At 38.1% G+C, this 13,458-nt stretch overlaps 1 non-coding gene and 1 pseudogene across 1 annotated transcript; one reads left to right on the forward strand and one right to left on the reverse strand.

Annotated features, from left to right (window-relative positions):
• The window catches only part of LOC144252997 (transport and Golgi organization protein 1 homolog), a 31,608-nt pseudogene extending 18,150 nt beyond the window's left edge, over positions 1-13,458 (reverse strand).
• LOC144253011 (U6 spliceosomal RNA) lies at positions 7,703-7,809 on the forward strand. The gene has a single exon (XR_013343100.1). It is a non-coding gene; the product is annotated as a U6 spliceosomal RNA (small nuclear RNA).

The raw sequence follows: 13,458 nt of genomic DNA on the forward strand, positions 1-13,458 counted from the left end.
TTTTTCCCTTCTCTTTATCCTTCTATTTCCTTTTTCCTTTTAGCTGAGACAAAGTTCAATGAGATTAGAAAATTCCTCACAGGAATCCAGGCAAACGATTCTTCTATTTAAGAAGGGAATACTTTTTAAGAGATTTTACACTCAATTGTACAAGGAGAGGAAACTTATCTTAACAATCATATGTCTGAAATAATTAAGAAATCAGAAAAAGAACACTCAGATTTGAAAAGATTTGTATCCAATGCTTTTAGCCTCTTTAAATGTTAGGATTTTCATATGCACAGTCCATTTACCTAAAATAATTTTCTTCCAATTATGTTAAATAACTATGAAACAGAATAACCTACAGTACAAACATAAGTATGTATAAGCCTACACACACACACACACACACACACACACACACACTTATACATATATGTACACACATACACAGAGATAGACTAATTCTGCTCAGGAAAAAAAAACTTAATGAACAAAACATTTAATGGATTTTTGGACAACACATAATCTATACTTCCAAATAAAAAGGTATTTTCTGAACATATGATCAAATCATAAAATCTGGGAAAAATTTATATAAAAGACTGGAAAAATTATCTCATCTCCTTTTTCTCATTTTACTGTATTTCTTTGCAGCATTTCCCCCTTTTTATATGTGTTTATATTAACATACAGTTCATCAACATTTAAATCTTAGTTTCTGCTTTTTTTCCCACTTCACATTTAATTGTGAGCATTTTCTGTACCTCAAAGCTTTGAAATAAATAAATCTGCCTACTATTCCATTAATCAAACATACAATAACCCCTAAATGAATTATGTTGTGCTAAGTCTTCAATCTAATACACTATTCCATTGAAAAACATTACCAAAATCTTCAAAACATAGTTATTTCTTTAAGATAGATTACTAGACATATATGCTACATAAAAGGATATTTATCTAACCTATCCCATCTTTTATCCCATTTTTAAGACTTCTGATACATATGAAACTACTGGTTAGGATGGCTGTAAGAATTACCAGTTCTACCAACTGCACCCACACTAAATTATTTTATAAGGTTAGTTTAACTTAAACCACTAATTTGTGTTTTAGCAACTGAAAAAGAAAAAAAAGGGGGGGCCAGTGACTATATAAAATAATCCTTGTGCTTATGTGCTAAGGTATAAGTAAGTCAATTTACTCACAATAAGAGCAGTTCTCCGAAAGAAAATGACAAAGGATACAATCCCAAAGAAAACAGTGAAAACTACAGGCTTCCATGGTAGTCCATAAAAATCAGGCCCAGGTTGAGTATCATCAGGCAATGTAGTAAACAGCTGAAACAGACAAATTAGAAAAAATGGGAAACCTTAAATTTATAACAAAACAGTCACAAAGAATCATGGCAATTCTAAACCAACCTCCTCATCAGAAATCCACCTCCTCAATATTTTCCAATAGCGTCTTCAAGAGAGAGGATACTGGCAGTCTCATATTTTTTGTTCTCTTGCAGTGTTTTCAAGTATAATGAATCTAAATACTTTTTAAAAAATATTTATGTATCTTTAGTTTTAGGGTGGACACATTGTTTTGTTTTTATATGGTGCTGAGGATTGAACCCAGTGCCTCATGTATGCTAGGCAAGCGCTCTACCACTGAACCACAACCCCAGCCCGAATCTAAATACTTTAAATTGAGCATACATTTCCAGTTTGTAACAGGCCCTATATCATCACATTGTCTAACACCTGGCTAGAATCCCTCTGGATCATTCTTTTCTCTGATAACCTGGTTTTTAGAATTTAAAAAATTCATTTAAGACAAAAACTTAAATATATGAAAGAACTAATTAATTTTATGGCAACAAATAAAAACAATGATGATATATGTATAAGATTTTATATCTTACTTCCATTCCACTCTTATATAAACAGATAAGTGACATGTAATTTCAGACAACTCTTGAAAACTGGCTTAGATAAACTTCTCTGAATTTAACATCCTTCTATAAAATTCAAAGCCTAATTTTAAATGGTTGCTCAAAGGCAGTGTAGTAAACACCTGCCTACTCTTCCGTTTTCACCGCCCTCTACAGGTAATACCAGATAACTGTCATCTGGGCCCAATTCCCCAGCAGTCTCCGTAGGGAAAAGACCTGTAGTAACGTTAGCTGTTTGGATTGTTGGCTGCATTTCGGAACATACCATGAGGTTGTCACCTCTATTCCGTCAAAAAAAAAAAAGTGCAAGTGGGGAAAGCTCAAGTCCACTCTCACCGGCCTCGCTTAACAATACAGTCACGTCCTGCCTGCCTTGGGCCTGACACACTCCATTTCTCCGTCGCAGCGACAGTCAGTGCACCCACTCCGCCAGAACTCAGCCACCCGCCGCCTGCCAGAGCTGGGGTCCCTCCCTGGGAATGGGACCGTCACCTCCAGTAGCTTGGCTATGAGGGCTGCGTAGAGCATGGACAGGGGTCCCAGGAGCTCCGGGTCCCCCGGGGAAGCACAGTGGCAGGTACTGTGAGTCCATGGTGTAGGGACAGCTGAGCGGAAGTGATGCTTCCCTGCAGAACAGCACAGGACCCTGTCTTTCACTGTTTCCTACTTTGGGAGGACCCAGCGCAGGGGGCGCGTACTGGGAGTGAACTTTGCCTTCCTCCACAGGCGCTTTTTGCCCAAAGCACGTAAAATGCGTCATCAGAGAAAGCCACTGGGCGGACTGCAGTGAGCAGATGGAGGATGCCGAGGGGTGGGGCTGGGAGCGGAAAGAACCAACTGCAGAGCCCAGCGGGGGACAGCTCAAGGAGAGCCAAGCGGAAGAGTCCAAATGAAAGGACTCCAGAAGGAAAGACGCTTACCTGTCCCTGGATTACTGCTGTACATAGGTGTAATCTTAATATAATCTTCTATTTGTTCCTTCTGTTCTTTGTTCTTTTTCTTTTCTTTCTTTCTGTCTTCTTTTGCAGAAATACCACTATCGGTATTTTTAGTGATTCCTCTATTGGCTTATTATTCCTCTATTGGCTATAACTCTGTTTTCTAATCTTAGTGCTTCAGAGTTTAGAATATACATCTTTAATTTGTCACAATCTACCTTCAGATGATACTATATTACTTCACATATTCAATAAGAACGTTACAATAGTTACTACCCTTCTGAGATTTATACTGTTGTCATGTATTTTACTTTACATGTTTTCTAAGTCCCATACTACACTGATATTTGTCTTTAAACAGTCAATGACTTTTTAAAATGTTCAAATAAGAAAAATTATTTTAAACATTTATGCACACAGTAACCATTTTCTTTACTCCTTTATTCCATTATTTCCATCTGCTGTCTTGGTGCAAGTGTAGGGTGAATTCTTTCAGCTTGTATGTAAGTACAAGTCTTCATTTTAGAAAGATATTTCACTGGGCACGATATTATCGGCCAACATTATTGCTCTTCAAATATATTAAAGGTATCACTCCACTATATTCTGTGTTTCATTCGGGGTACTTCTCTTGCTATGTCTTCAAGTTCACTAACAATTTCATTGCAATGCTTATTCTGGCATTAATCCCATCCACTGTATTTATCATATATTTTCAACTCTAGAAGTCTGATTTTCTTAAAATATATCTTCTATATCTCTTTTTACCTTTTTAACACACGAAATACAATAGTGATAACTTTAAAAAAATGCCATTACCTCATTCTAACATCTCCGCCAGTTCTCAGTTGGCTTTGATTGGATGATTCTTCTCCTCATCATTGTGGATTGTATTTTTCTTGCTTCTTTGCATGCCTGGTAAGCTTTGATTCGATGCCATACATTACGAATTACTGTTCTTAATATTTTGTATACAGTTAAATTACTGGAAACAATTTGAGTCTCTTGGGTCTGAATATTTGTTAGGTATGACATAAATTGTAATAGTCAGTCCGAGGTAACACCCTTCTGATTATTCTACCCAACTTCCTTAGATAGTTTTTTCCAGGTGCTATTCTGGTCCCTGTGTTAGGACCTATTCCTTCTAATCACTTAAGATTGTTTCTCTGACTTGCTAAGCAGTTTCATCACACTTATGTGCTGATCAATACTCTGCTGAACACTCAGGGAGCCTTTCACAAATTTCAAGAATTGTCTCTCAATGTAGAAACCTTCTTTTGTTACTCCACCCTGTGAATTCTAGTCACTTTGGTTTTCCTGGAATCTCAGCACCATCTCTCAATTCATGGTATCCTCTGGTTCTGCCCGACTTCCCCTTCTTTGTCATGGCTTGGGAATCTCTTAACATAGTAAAAGCTGGGACAACTATAGAGCTCATAGCATTTGTTCCTTATGTTTCCAGAACCATTCTTTGTTGCTTGATCTTCAATGTTGCTTGATCTTCAAATTTTATGTTTGTGGGTTTTTTTTCATATTTATTTTAGTTGTTTCAGTTGGGAAGGTGAAGCCAGTACCTATATAAACCTATCATAGCTAGATGTAAAAATCATTTGCTTTTCTTTTTCTTTTTATGGTGCTGGGGATTGAACACATGGCCTCTTATATGGTAGGCAAGTGCTCTACCACTGAGTTACATATCCCTTTTCTCATTTGCTTATTTTTTTTTAATAGCAGAATACATAATGAAATAAATTTTTAAAGTTAACTATAAAAGAGAGTAACATCAGGATAGACAGAACTGGGACAAAAGCTAGAGTTCTTTCAAAATCAGGCAGGAGAATCACAAGTTCAAAGCTAGCCTCAGCAACTTAGCAAGTCCCTATGCAACTTAGTGAGAACTATCTCTAAATAAATATAAAAAGGCAAGGTATGTGGCTCAGTGGATAGGAGCCCTGGGTTCAATCACCAGTACAAAATAACAGAAACAACTTATTTTTACAAATTAACTTTGGCTCTTCTAAATATTTAAATAATTGTAAAATAAATTAAAAAATCTTAAAAAGTAATACCTAAATATTGAAAGCAAAAACGAAACAACCTGTGATATCAACTTGGTGACAAACCACAGAAATGAGTTATTTGAAACACACCTTAGTGGGATATAGCTTAAAGACAAGAGAATTTCATTTCATTTCAGGAATACATTTCTGAAAGTATTTTAAATAATATAAATATAGTCGTATGTTGCTTAATGATGGGAATAAATTCTGAAAAACACATCGTAGGCAATTTCAGTGTGCAAACATCATTGAGTATACTTATACAAACCTAGAAAATATAGCCATTTCCACACTTAGGTATTCATATATGGTATATTATTGCTTTGAGGATAAAAACCTATAAGATATTATTATACTGAATACTGTAGACAATTGTAACATTGTAAATGTTTATATATCTAAACATATCAAACACAGAAAAGATATTAAAAATACTAGGTGACAAGAATTTTTTAGCTCCATTATTATGCACTAATGACCAAAATGTCATTAAGTGGCACAATACTGTAAACAATTATATTGATGTCATTGAAAACTGGAACTCCAACATCAGAGAAAGAAAACACAAATCTAAGATAGATGAAGTGAAGTAAAATCTCTAGCATCCTGAATTTTCATGGGAATTATCTAAATGACATGATGAAAAACCCCCACATATTTCTGTGCTTTGTTCACTAAAAAGGCCTACAAATGACAGTCAATTTGAGCAATAAGCAATCCTAGTACTTGGAATGTAGCCTCTAAATATGACTTCTTATTGAAAGGAACCAAAGTTATTTTAGAGAAATAGTTCCTTCAAGGTCTGGACAGGAAATGTTTAAGATGAACGTGGAACATCTCATACTTCAAAAGCAAGGAAAATAGGTAACAATGACCACTAGGTGGTGGCAAAGGGTCCCAGGAGCCAAGATAAAGAGGCTTCTACAAGGCAAAAGGGGGGGGGGAATGGAGCATCAGGTAAGAACAATTACTATTCCTAATTGGATTAAACACACCAAATATTTTTAAATGCATGATAATCATATTGACAAATAAAAGTTAAAAAGATTTCAAGCCCCTTTGTGTATCATTTGATAATGCTAGAAGAATACCTTACTATTCTGAATTGAACCTAAACCTGACTACCAATTTGCAAGGAATATAAAGCAACAGACAGAGGCTGAGGTTGTTAGCTCAGCACTTGCCTAGAATGCATGGAGCCCGAGGTTCAATCCCCAGCACCACCAAAAAAAAAAAAAAAAAAAAAAGCAATAGAGAAAACAGGTTAAATTGTTGTACCAGGGGATGTCATTTATTCACCAAAACTATAATATATCCTAGAAGTCCCACAAACATATTTTTTCAATTATTGCAAAAAGTTACATATATATATATTTGGTACCAGGGATTGAACTCAGGAGCACTTGATCACTGAGCCACATCCCTAGTCTCAACCCCATTGTGTATTTTATTTAGAGACAGGGTCTCACTGAGTTACTTAGCACCTCACTTTTGGCTTTGAACTCGTGATCCTCCTGTCTCAGCCTCCCGAGCCGCTAGGATTAAGGCATGTGCCACTATGCCCAGTCAAAATATATTTTTAAAGAGCTATTTTTCAGATAGAAAGCCACAAGGGACATGCAACTGTCACCCCTAAGAGCAGGAGAACAAATAGGTGAGCATTCTACCTGGAGGCACCCTCTAGACCTCAGTTTGGGAAGGAGAACCCAAATGGGGCATAACAGTCTCACTGTGCAGAGAGAGACCAGAGTTCCAGGAGATTAAGCAGCCAAAAATATGTAGAGAAAACTACCAGAAAGATGGGAGCCACAAGAAAAAGAGTTCCAGAAATCTGCATGGAGGTGGTCTTCAGTTTGGGGCTACATTCTAAGCAGTACCTGTGAGGGCCAAGAACAACTATAAGCTAACCAATCCCACAGTTGGCACTGAGATGAGAGAAGTCTGGATTCCAGCTAGCCAGAGAGAGTTGACATACAAAAACAGTATGGTCAACAAGCTCATGAAGAAGTATTTGATCCAGGCATCATGGCACATGTCTGTAATCCCAGCAACTCAGAAGGTTGAGGCAGGGGCTGGGGATGTGACTCAAGCGGTAGCGCGCTCGCCTGGCATGCGTGCGGCCCGGGTTCGATCCTCAGCACCACATACCAAAGATGTTGTGTCCGCCGAGAACTAAAAAATAAATATTAAAAATTCTCTCTCTCTCTCTCTCTCTCCTCTCTCACTCTCTCTTTAAAACAAAAACAACAAAAAAAGAAGGTTGAGGCAGGAGGATCCCAAGTTTGAGGCTGGCAACTTATCAAGGACCTAAGCAAGTTAGTGAGACCCTATCTCAAAAGAAAAAAAAGTTCACTCAGTATCATTAATTATCAGGAAATAAACTCACAAAGACATACCCACTAGAATGGCCCAAGTGCTAGTGAAGATGAAGTCAAGTGGAAGTCTCCTAAATTGCTGGTGGAAGTATAAAATGATTGTAGTCATTTTTAGCATGGCTTGACAGTATCACATAAGATAAAAACATACATTAAACGTAGGAGGCAATTGCACTCCTAGATATGAGTCCACTTATAGTGGCATATATATGAAATAGTACTGTAGGAAAAATGAATCTATAGTTTAAAAAAAAAAAACTTATCAGTGGTTGCCTGAAACAGGTGGTGAAGGAACTCACTGGGAAGGATCCCAAGGAAACCCCTTTTCTAGTGAAAAAACTGTTCTATATCTTGATTATGGTAGTTTTTATATGGGTATCTACATTTGTTAAAACTCAGAGTGTGCTTGCTTTGGCAGCACATATTCTAAAATTGGAACAATACAGAAAAAATTAGCATGGTCCCTGAGCAAGGATGACACCCACATTTGTGAAGCATTCCATAGTTTTGTGGAACCAACCCTTCAACAGATGAATGGATAAAGAAACTGTGGTACATATATGAAATGGAATATTACTTATAGCATTAAAAGAGAAAAAATTATGGCATCTGTGGGTGAATGGGAATATCAGGTTAAGGGAAGTAAGCCAATCCCCAAAACCAAAAACTGTATGTTCTCTCTGAAAGTGGATGCTGAACCATAATGGGGGTGAGGTGGGTGGCAAGGGGCATGGAAGAATGGAGGAACTTTGACTGGGCAGAGGGGAGGTAGGACAGGTGAGGGGGCATAGGGATAGGAAAGATGGTAGAATGAGATGAACCTGATTACCCGAGGTACATGTAGGACTACACATGTGTTGTGTACAACTAGGAAAAGTTTTGTTCCATTTATATTCAATGAATTGAAATGCATTCTGCTGTCATGTATAACCAATTAGAACAAATTAAAAAAAAACCTCACTGATATTGGCTATCAAGGAATTACTGTTAAGTTGGGTGATGGCCCGTGGGTTCATTATACTATTCTCTATGCTTTTCTTTAAAGCTTTTCTAATTAAATTTATTCTTTAACTAGTACATAGAAACAAACACTACAATTATTGAAGTAGGTAACATGACATTTTGATGCATGTATACACTATGTAACGTTTAAATCAGGTTAAATATATATCTACCTCCTCAAACATCATTTCTCTATGGTAAAACTTTCACAATCTTTTCTTCTAGTATTCTGAAATGGACAGTATGTTATGGTTACCTATAGTCCCCTACTATTCTCTCTGCTCTTATTTGAAAGTTTCCATGATAAAAATACTAAAAATAATTTTTAAATTAAGATATAACTTCAAATATTTAAAGGATTTCTATGTAGAAAAGAATTCAATTTTATAGAGAAAATCATGTGAAGGAAAATTTGGAGTCAATACAAGGATGAACTAGACAACAGAAGAACATATAGCCTTGTAAGAGAGTGACTCATGCTAGGAAATACTGGTGTACAGGCCTCATAACTACTCGTCAGGGCCACAGTAAAGAAAATTACAGCAATGAATGAGAAACTAGACTAGCAGACTTCCAAGGTTTCTTCTAACACCAAGATTCTACTAAGATTCCATTGATCAATGAATCTGATTGGTGCACATCTCCCAAACACATCAGAGCCTATTACTCTCCAGTCCTATCAGATATCATACTACTTGTTTAAGATTTTACATTGACTTGTTCATAATTTTTGCATATATTTGTTAAGTCCTTTTCTTAAGGCTTTCAAAAATCACAATCATGCCTTACACCTGTTAGACTCTTTTAGTCCTCGCACAATGTCCTGTACATACTGGGCCATCAAAATGCCTTTTTGAAATCTCCTTTCAAATCAGTCTCCTAACATTGTGCCTCTTCTTTACCACTCACATCTATGTCTTACCTATCACCGTACAATCACTGACCATACCTGCACCACATTCGTGTCCCCCGACCTAGAACTAGAGGAGGGCTCTGTGCATACCTAAAAATATGAATAAAGTAATCCTTCCCATATCGTGAGGCTGTTAACTTTCCAAGTGATGCTGATTCATTCTGATAATCAAATTATGACTGTGGAAGACTGCTTTAATCACTGGAAATATCACTATTCTAACTGCCTGGCTTCTATATACCTCTTACTCAGGTGGCTGCCACCATCATGAACAAACATGGAGCCAACTGAAAAATGATTTGTTTCTCCCCACCACATCTTTTCCACCCTGGTGGTCTTTCCTCCCCAGGAATATTCATTGTCTTTATACCACCTTCTGACTGCCTACATGAGAATTAGGGGGTACGTGGGGGTAAAACCCTTCAAAATGCCAGACACCTCACCAGACACTTTACCTTGTCAAATCATTAAATTCTTATGATTGGAGTAAGCATTATCTACATTTTTCAGATGAGGAAAACTTTTTTCAAAAGTTTAGTTATTTGCCCAAACTTCTAAATGATAACCTTGGGATTTGAAACCAGATCTACCTGGCTACAAAATTTATACATTTTACAAGGAAAACAACATCATCATCTTTCTTACTCAAGCCTTGAAATAACACAATCTACAGGAAACAACTTCAGTTTAGGAGGATTACTGTCACAATGGCCCTAGGACCATCTTATCCTCCAACCTCTAAAAGCTTTCTCATTCCTATAATTAAATTCTAAAAGTCCAATATCAACAAATACCAATGGGGGGGAGGTAAGCCCTAAAATGCTTAGATAAGCTTCTAGACAGATTAAATGTCTTGTTTGGATCATGATTTTCTTTAGAAAGATCAGTCTTAAGTGACTCTAAGAAACAGATCTAACCTAATTCCTTTCATTCTTAAAACTTTCTAAGGATCCCCACTATTAATGGTCTAATGCGACTTTGGCTCATGACTTCCTTTAAGATTTGCTGGCCTCTCCAACAGACCATCCCCTTCCAACTTCACACTTTACAACACCAACTATTCACATTCTCCAGCCCTACCCAAATATCCTTTTCTTCATGTTTCCATTTCTCTGAACACATTTCTTCTGACTACCAGCTTCCCCCACCATCCTCCAACCCAGCCTATCTAATCAACAACAAACCACATGTCAGACTCCTGTTTGCCCTTTGCCTGTGCTTCAAACACATCTCAACTACTTTATGACCTTATTGATCACCCTTCCAACCATAATAAATGCATTTATGGACAATAATGTTCTACCATCAAATAAATACCTCTCTTTCTGCCATTATCTTACTGTGTTTCAAGTGAATGCTGTTATCTCCCTGCCAGAAAGAAAGGTTCTGAGGGGAAGAACCAAGTTTTTACAGGTGTGCAAATGACCAGCCTTGGTAGACAGCAAATCTTCCTCATGTGCTAAACCAAGTAGCCATTAAAGCCACACCCCTATGGCTTTTGTTTCTGGAGCTATCTACTCAAAGGGTCAGGAGTCATTTTCATAAAGACATTTTAAGTTCTTCACTTCATGACCAGAAGCCACTTACAAACTAATAAATAATCAACATTCTAATTGAAGAAACTATGTCAAACTTACCATCTTAGACAAATAAAGCAAGAATGAATGTAACAAGAAAAGTATGCTGTCCAAAAGGGTGGCATCTGCTGGCTCTTCTACCTTTATCTCTAGTTGGTTTTCTGTATCAGCAGCATCAACAGGAGTACCTTCTGTTATAAGTAGCTCTAAAATTGAAAGGGGAAATGGTTACTTTATTTTATGCTATAGTATAAGAATTGTCTCTCTTCAGTTTCAATATTCATTGAGTGTTTCACTTAGAGTCACAGTGCCTGGAATATGTGGCTCTCCTAAAGACAATTAACACAGAGAAGAAAACTTCAAAATCCTAATTAGAGCTGTCAGACCCTTCAATTATAAAATGAACATTCTCCAGTCTACTCTCCACTACTTCCATGGCCATACAACTGCTACCAGAACAATATTTATTCAAGGAGAAATTTTAAAACCAGAGATATATAGACAGGGTCACATTCAACAAACATGAATTTAGTGCTGGTGAAACTTTGTGTTTAAAATTTTAGGAAAGCTGAAAGAGGGAGTCTTGGTTTGCAGATTTGCAGGTGGAATGAGCCAAGGCTTAACACAGCATCTGGCACCTGGCAGAGATACTCAACAATTATTCATTGAATGAACAGATGACAGCTATTTAAAAAGAACACAGTAATACCAAGAGAGACTAAAGGGAATTGGGTACAGACCTGCACTGAGGCTCTGTGAATGAGGTAGAATTCCAGTTAGAACTGAGAGCTTGTAGGGGTGGAATTTCAGTATGAGTTACATGAGCCTGGGGTACGTTTGATTAAACAGCAGGAGTCCAACATGCAGTTATTAAGAAGTTGGACCAGTTGCTTCTAAGGTCTTTCTCAACCCTGAGATTCCATTCACTACTATTCTTTTAAGCTTTTGCCTAATTTTTTTTTTAGTTTTTTTTTTTTGAGAGAGGAGAGAGAGAGAGAGAGAGAGAGAGAGAGAGAGAGAGAGAGAGAGAATTTTTTTCATATTTATTTTTTAGTTTTCGGCGGACACAACATCTTTGTTTGTATGTGGTGTTGAGGATCGAACCCGGGCCGCACGCTTGCCAGGCGAGCGCGCTACAGCTTGAGCCACATCCCCAGCCCTTTTTTTTAGTTTTTGATGGACCTTTATTTTATTTATTTGTATGCAGTGCTGAGAATCAAACCCAGTGCCTCACATGTTAGACAAGTGCTCTACCACTGAGCTATAACCCCAGGCCCTCCATTCACTATTGGTCTATGAATTTGACTGCTGGTGAAGTCTGCCCCATTGCCTCAGCATCTCAGCACCTGAGACACATTAAATGACATTTGGGAAGATTTTACCTATAGAGGTCATTGACATCACTTTGTGGTGGAACCTAAACATCTCCTGAACATCTGTCTCTTTTCCTTTAATATGAAGTTCGATGTCCACTTTTGGCTCTTCATCATTATCTGTCTTAGAGGTTTCCACAAAAAGACCATATTCTGCACTTTCAGGATAAATATAATCTGTTGCTGCTTGTGGTTTCTTCTTTTTTCTATCTGGGACTAAATCTTCCTCATCTTCTTTTTCTTCTTCTGAATAAGAATTCTCCAAATCCATCATATCTGTTTTCTCATCACCACCTGTGCCAATAAATAAAGTATCCTCCAAGGTTGTCAGTATATTTTTATCATCATCCTTGATGCCCGGGGGCAGAGTTACCTCAGCCTTATCTTCTCCATTTGAATTCTGCTCTTCACCTATTGAATATTTCTCCACTCCAAACTCCACTGTGAATTTCATGTCTTCTTCATTTATAAAGGTTAGTAACGGGGGCTCCCCAAAGCTTTCCTCATTCTCCTCTTCTTCCTTATCAAATGCATAATAATCAGCATTCAATTCCTCATCATCAAAATCATCTTCTAATGAAGTCACCAGTCTGGTCGTCTCACCATCAGACACAAGTGCATCAGCAGTAGAGCCAAATTTGGTTTTCAAGTCGAATGTCATTTCTTTTTTCAAAAGTTTATAAGCATCAGTCTTCTCCTGTTCGTTTGAGACCTGAGAAATGTTGCTGGTTTTGTTGCTTTCACTTTCTGGCACTTTCAATTTATCTGGTAGTATTTCTTCAAAAAGTTCAAATGAAGTTTGTTCACCCTGAGCATTATCTGTTTGACTATCTGCATGAGGATGGTTCTTCTGAGCCAAAAATTGTTCCTACCATCCATAGTGTTTTCTGAGAATGCACTTTCAATGCGCTCTGAGTTTTTCCCAACCCCCGCCTCAGTCAGTAGAGAAAAATAAAACGCTGGCAACAAGTAGGAGGGCGCCGGCAGAGCCGGAGGGGACACACACAGGGTCCCGAGGCTCTGTCACTCCTGCACCCCACCCGTTGTCCTTCGAACCCCTAGCCCAGACCGCAGGGCTGGGGACCAGGGGATCGGAGCCCCATGCAGCCCCAAAGAGCCACCGCAGAGACCCCGGGCCGCCCACCCGCCTGCTCACTCACTGGTGCATTCGTAGTCTGCACAGAGTTTGTGCTTCCAGCAGCGCCTGCCGGTGCTTGGGTCCGGGTGGCCCGGCACTCGCCAGGTGGGACAGAGCACGAACAGCCAGAAGAGCAGCCCAGGCACCGCAGCCAT

The sequence above is a fragment of the Urocitellus parryii genome, unplaced genomic scaffold (genome assembly GCF_045843805.1).
Source record: "Urocitellus parryii isolate mUroPar1 unplaced genomic scaffold, mUroPar1.hap1 Scaffold_83, whole genome shotgun sequence".
In the NCBI taxonomy this organism is placed as follows: domain Eukaryota; kingdom Metazoa; phylum Chordata; class Mammalia; order Rodentia; family Sciuridae; genus Urocitellus; species Urocitellus parryii.